This window comes from Ambystoma mexicanum, chromosome 9, assembly GCF_040938575.1.
Source record: "Ambystoma mexicanum isolate Mex_15411 chromosome 9, UKY_AmexF1_1, whole genome shotgun sequence".
NCBI classification, from domain to species: Eukaryota; Metazoa; Chordata; class Amphibia; order Caudata; family Ambystomatidae; genus Ambystoma; species Ambystoma mexicanum.
This window is the reverse complement of record NC_090931.1, coordinates 863336175-863343127: the sequence shown is the minus strand read 5'-3', so window position 1 is coordinate 863343127 and position 6953 is coordinate 863336175. Positions and strand designations below refer to the sequence as shown.

General features: G+C 44.7%; 1 long non-coding RNA gene across 1 annotated transcript; it reads left to right on the top strand.

Annotated features, from left to right (window-relative positions):
- The first annotated feature begins 234 nt into the window (after window positions 1-234).
- LOC138489752 (uncharacterized) lies at window positions 235-3986 on the top strand. Its single transcript, XR_011274879.1, has 3 exons — window positions 235-317; window positions 3809-3860; window positions 3955-3986. It is a non-coding gene; the product is annotated as an uncharacterized lncRNA (long non-coding RNA).
- The last annotated feature ends 2967 nt before the right edge of the window (window positions 3987-6953 follow it).

The following is a 6953-nucleotide window of genomic DNA, read 5'->3' as shown; positions in this document are numbered from 1 at the left end:
GTGGCACCAAACAAATCTTGCATGTATAAAAATAATCCAGCTGGAAACACAGCGGCTCATTGGCCAACATTCTTGCACAGTCCAGGACTCTGTCCTGACTACAGTGCTACTGAGGTCTCATCCATTCAGCACCCCCTTCTAGGCCTTCACACCATGGCCCAGGGCAACTGGCGAGCAACAATTTAGGGTGCCGTGAGCAACATGTTGCTCCCGAGCTACACGTTGGGGATCCCTGTTCTAGCCTTATGTTGAAACTATAACAACCAGCAATGCCGATCGCAGCTGGCTCCAGTAACTTCATTGAAGCAGAGATGCTGGTAAAACAGGGTCTTTTGCGCATACCCCTGACTGCCTATAAGGGGCTTTTTTAGCGCATGTGACCATCTAGACCATGGGTGCACAACATACGGCCCGCGGGCCAGTTGCGGCCCGCCATGCTCTTTTGTCCGGCCCGCGAGGCACAAAGACTTTCCTAATGGAGGGCGGCCCTCGGCCGCCCTCCATTAGGAAAGTCTTTGTTGTCTTCCGGGCCGGACAAAACACTGGCCCTCATTGGCTCAGCACACACACGCACCACATCGCTCCTACGAGCCAAGTAATGCGTGTGTGCTGCACCAATGGAGGGCCAGCACTACGGCTGGCGTGGTCCATAAGGCTTGATGCCGGAAGGCATTTCAGCCTTGGACCACGCCAGCCGTAGTACGAGTCCAGCGTTCCAGCTTACCTGCCGCTTACCTACCTGCCTTCCAGCACGTCTCCGGTAAGTGGTCTGTTTGTGTTTGTGTGTCGGGTCTGTTTTGCTTTGTTTGTGTGTGTATGTTGCGATGTGTGTCGGATGTGTGTCGGATGTTTGGATTTTAATGTTTTTTGTGTGTATGTTGAGATGCGGGGGTGGGGGGGTGTCGGATGTGTGTCGGATGTTTGGATTTGAATGTATTTTGTGTGTATGTTGAGATGCAGGGATGGGGGGGTGTTGGATGTGTGTCGGATGTTTGGATTTTAATGTATTTTGTGTGTATGTTGAGATGCGGGGGTGGGGGGTGTTGGATGTGTGTCGGATGTTTGGATTTTAATGTTTTTTGTGTGTATGTTGGGGTGGGGGGTGTTGGATGTGTGTCGGATGTTTGGATTTGAATGTATTTTGTGTGTATGTTGAGATGCGGGGGTGGGGGGGTGTCGGATGTGTGTCGGATCTGTATGAATGTTTGGATTGTAATATTTTTTGTGTGTATGTTGAGATGCTGGGGTGGTGGGGTGTCGGATGTGTATGAATGTTTGGATCTGAATGTATTTTGTGTGTATGTTGAGATGTGGGGGTGGGGGGGTGTTGGATGTGTGTCGGATGTTTGGATTTGAATGTATTTTGTGTGTATGTTGAGATGCGGGGGTGGGGGGGTGTTGGATGTGTGTCGGATGTTTGGATTTTAATTTTTTGTGTGTATGTTGGGGTGGGGGGGTGTTGGATGTGTGTTGGATGTTTGGATCTGAATGTATTTTGTGTGTATGTTGAGATGCGGGGGTGGGGGGGTGTCGGATGTGTGTCGGATGTTTGGATTTGAATGTATTTTGTGTGTATGTTGAGATGCAGGGGTGGGGGGTGTTGGATGTGTGTGTGGGGTGGGGGTTTGGGTCTGTATGTTTGCATGTTTGAGAGTGTGCTGAGTTGGGGGGTGGGGGTTCGGGTCTGGTTGGGTGCTTGTGTGTGTGTGTTCCTATTTGGGGGGTGGGGGTTTGGAGTTGGGGGGGTGGGGGGTTTGGGTCTGTATGGGTGCATGTTTGTGTGTGTGTGCTGAGTTGGGGGGTGGGGACTCGGGTCTGGTTGGGTGCTTGTGCGTGCTGATTTGGGGGTGGGATGTTTGGGTCTGTATGGGTGCATGTTTGTGTGTGTGTGCTGAGTTGGGGGTGGGGGGTTCGGGTCTGTGTGTGTGCTGAGTTGGGGGGTGGGGGTTTGGGTCTGTATGTTTGCATGTTTGAGAGTGTGCTGAGTTGGGGGGTGGGGGTTCGGGTCTGGTTGGGTGCTTGTGTGTGTGTGCTGATTTGGGGGGTGGGGGTTTCGAGTTGGGGGGCGTGGGGGGTTCGGGTCTGTATGGGTGCATGTTTGTGTGTGTGTGCTGAGTTGGGGGGTGGGGACTCGGGTCTGGTTGGGTGCTTGTGCGTGCTGATTTGGGGGTGGGATGTTTGGGTCTGTATGGGTGCATGTTTGTGTGTGTGTGCTGAGTTGGGGGTGGGGGGTTCGGGTCTGTGTGTGTGCTGATTTGGGGTGGGGGGTCGGGTCTGTATGGGTTCATGTTTGTGTGTGTGCTGATTTGGGGGGTGGGGGTTTGGAGTTGGGGGGGTGGGGGGTTCGGGTCTGTATGGGTGCATGTTTGTGTGTGTGCTGAGTTGGGGGTGGGGGGTTCGGGTCTGGTTGGGTGCTTGTGCATGTGTATGCTGATTTGGGGGGTGGGGGTTTGGAGTTGTGGGGGTTCGGGTCTGTATGGGTGCATGTTTGTGTGTGTGCTGAGTTGGGGATGGGGGGGTCGGGTCTGTATGGGTGCATGTTTGTGTGTGTGCTGAGTTGGGGGGTGGGGGTTTGGGTCTGTATGTTTGCATGTTTGAGAGTGTGCTGAGTTGGGGGGTGGGGGTTCGGGTCTGGTTGGGTGCTTGTGTGTGCGTGCTGATTTGGGGGGTGGGGGTTTGGAGTTGGGGCGGGTGGGGGGTTCGGGTCTGTATGGGTGCATGTTTGAGATTGGATGTGAGGGGGCCATGGGGCATAGTGTTTGGTTGGGGGTGAGGGACATGGGGCATAGTGTTTGGTTGGGGGTGAGGGACATGGGGGATAGTGTTTGGTTGGGGGTGAGGGGGCCATGGGGCATAATGTTTGGTTGGGGGTGAGGGACATGGGGCATAGTGTTTGGTTGGGGGTGAGGGTGCCATGGGGCATAATGTTTGGTTGGGGGTGAGGGAGCCATGGGGCATAATGTTTGGTTGGGGGTGAGGGGGCCAAGGGGCATAGTGTTTGGTTGGGGGTGAGGGACATGGGGCATAGTGTTTCACTCAAAGAGTGAACCCAATAATAAAGCTAAAACAGGCACAGTTGGGAGATGTTCATCTTTGGCTTTTTGAGGAAACCTGACTCAATGAAGGCCATACTTTTCTTGGGCAACCCAAATAGCAAACTGTAGCAGTCCAAAATAACGGCATGTCCAATCTAGGGTCAATAAAATATATATAAGGTAACTAAACATGCGAGATACAATAAGTAAATAGAAATAAATTATAACAATGGAAAATGTGTAGTACAAAATGTAAGTTTGAAATGCAAATAAAAATCGTTACCCCTCAAAAACATTATTTTTCCATGTGTTTAGTAGAAATTGGGGGTTTAAAAGCCTCCTGCCACGCCCCGCCTACCGCCCCGCCCACATTTACTTTTCGGCCCACTATAGCCCTCATGTAAGGTACTTTCGGCCCTCTGTCAAAATCAGTTGTGCACCCCTGATCTAGACGCTTTCAATTATTTTCACTTTGCTAATTAGCAGTCTATTTCTCCCCTTCTCTCCTTGTCCGTATATATGATTGCCACCTCAACATATGCTGTGACCCATAACCACCCGTGGCCTTTAAGAAATAATTATATCCACTTGAGTGCCTTGAACTTGCATCTGCAGGTTTATAGGTATTTTGTATTATGTTTATGGTTTATCATTATGTATGTTTATGTATTATGTATGTTCAAAATTGGTTCTGTGCAAATACATTAGAATGCATACTGAATTATTGACCGTTAGTAAATAGTTGGTCTAATATGCAACATTTCCACCTACAGTGGAGCCCTTGATTTGTCAAAATTCATTAGTAGAGCTTTACAGCAACTATTGGTAAGTGAGATATATTTTCTAACTAAATGGCTCACACAACAAAGCACCACTTGATTGATGCAACGCTATACATTAAATTCATGTCTCTCCCCAGTGACTTGAACGGGTTTCTCAAGAACTTAAGGTACATTACCAATTGGTATTTACTTTTGTTTTTGGCACAAGTGTACATGTATGATCAACAATGGACGACATACTCAATGAGCTATCTTTATAATTTCTCTTTTCCCTACCTACCTCTGTCCTTCCTTTTCGGTCAACGTACTCACCCCTTAATGGATACTCGCCAATCACAAAGTCTACCAATCTCCTTTTATAACATACTTTTTTTGTCAATAATGTCATTTTTACTGATTTATATGACGACTGATTCACTTTGATTGGCTGACAAATTGGTCTGTACAAACCATAAACTGGGCCCTATCGGTGTGTTTGTGTGCTGGATATATTGGATGAACTAATATCCATTTTATTGTTTTGCAAATGTATTTTAATTGTACAATTAACATGCAGCCTCAGAAGAAGAGCCTTCAAGCTCGAAACACGTGTCAGGCTGCCCTGTTTTTCAATTAATGCAACTAAAATGGTATTTATTTGCAGTTTTTGTGTGCAGTGTGATCACAAACAACCTTCATTTGCAATTCATTTCTATGCCACTACTCAAGTGCTTGAAGACGTGTAGTTTATTACATAATATAAAGCCAGTTTTCAAACTTTGTGGCAGGAATGATGATCAAATGAGCTGAAGTAACTTCTCTCTTCTAATGAGTGTGTTGCTGTTCTGGGTCGCTGGATTTTCAGACCGTCCTTCTGTTTGTTAATGTCTATAACTGAGCCTAAATACTCACTGTTTCTGTGTGTCTGTTCACGCACACCATATAACTGTGTTCAGGCACAGGTGGCATGTTGCAAGGCATTTGACAAAACAGGCGACAGTCACCCACTTAACTAGCATTGTATGAATGTGTGATTTTTCAACTGAGGTGAGACGTAGGCAGATGGAGTGCAATTTTGCAACACAGTCTATAATATACCAGATGTATGCAGTAGAGTCCTGGAGCCACATAACTTTATGCTCTTTAAGAATATATTTGTAGGGTGAGACTTGCTCTCTGTACCATGTATGCCCCCTCAGTGAACCATTTATTTGAGCCAAAGAGACATGTGCCTCTGCCTGAACAGTGTGCACAGTCATCCTCACTGATCTGCTGCATGGTCTGTCATTGGGGGGCATAATAACGAGGTGCCTAGCCTTTTCCTATGTTGCATTATAGTGGGTGAATTTCCTTATCATCGCTCTGATAAATGATAAGTGTGGGAATTACTTTATGTTTAGGTTTACTTATTTATTGCCTCGAAACTGCGTCTGTTGCTCACTTCCTCAGCCTCCATTCTAGCACTTCACCCATCATGGTCACATACCTATCACAGCTGGCCGTACTGCCTACCTGCACTTAAAAATGTCCAATGTTGGTTGTCCTTAATCTATGTATGTCCACTTATGCACTGTCCCTGGTGCCCGTTCCATTTACACCCCTGAACAACCTGATCGGAAAGTCCCTCAAACTCACACTATCGTAAGAAGCTCACTGCTTCTAGTCATATCTCATTTCTTATCTACTGTATGTTCTTTTGTGATCAAAAGAGCCTTGTTCCTCCTGTATATAAATACACAGATAAATACATAAATTGGACAAACGTTTCAATGAGCATTATGGCTCAAAGCAAAACTTCTATGTGTCCTTTGTGTCTCCTCTCTTGTAAAGCCCATGTTAGTTATGTTATAACACGAGCGAGAGTTGTTAGATTTGTGTGTTTTCTTTCAGCATAGACATATCTTGTTAAGTCACCTAATATTCCATGACTGCAAATCACATTTTCTTTCACTGTTAATATAATTATTGTGCCATAATACGTAGGCTTACTGAGCTAACATAAAGCTTAGAGACTACTTGCCAATTATTTAATTCGGAAACATTGCATTAATAAAAAATTAAATAGATGTGTTCACCTATAACACACATTTGGTAGTTCTTTCTAACTTAATAGCCAGGCAAGCAAGCAGGAAAATGCAACCATGATCAGAAATAATAGTACATACTTTTGATACCTTAATATTCTTTAGGTTATTATAATTTCTTTCCCAACTTGACCATTGGCAGAGTACATTACCATGCCGAGTCACTGCAGCTGCCAGCCTAACCTGTTGCACAGGGGCCTGGTGAAAGGTCTTTACCCTCTGATGGTTGAATGTGACCTGTTTGAAGTATGTGGGCTGTATCAGAAGCAGTCCATAGTGCCCAGCTCTACCAGGGCACAAATGTTCTCCTTGCACCCATATTGCCAATATCAGCAGAGTATTTATACTGGAGGGTTGGTCCCCTACTCTGTGGAGGACTGGGGAAAACAGGAAAAACCAACAAAATATGTCCCCACAGGTTGTAATCTATCGGTGATGCAGTATACCTATTACCTATGCACACCTTATTTTCTCCGGACAAGAAAAACAGAAAAGAATTTTGCACAAAGCTATTTTAAATTAAACTGAAGGATCATTGCCTTCTGAATGCACCACTCTTTAATTCCAGATAGTGTCCTAGTATTGTCTATCTATTCAAACTCACATCTTGCATGCATATAGTAATACGATTAGTATTATTATTAAAAGATCATTTTCTTTAATTTTGTCACTTAGCCACATATAAGATCTAACCAAACACTTCAAAAAATGTTTTTCATTATTTAATAGAAAGCATAAAGAAATATTTTATACATGAGTCTCAACAGCATTTTATAAAGTATTTAGCAATGTTTTTTTTAAAAAAAGGTATAGGCTCAACTTTAAATACATGACAAATAGCAAGAGTGTTAACCACATCTGCATAAATCATAAACCGTAAAATACAGTAGTAATTGAAAACAAATAAGACAAAACACAAGAGCGGCTCTAAAGCCAAAAAATGCAAGAAGAGAAAGAAAAGAAAAAAACTTTCCATTTAAGCAAAAACACTGAATATCACAGGAATTAAATACTTCTCCTATATCGAGAAGGTGTTTTAAGATTACTCAGTTTCCACCCTATATTTAATTATG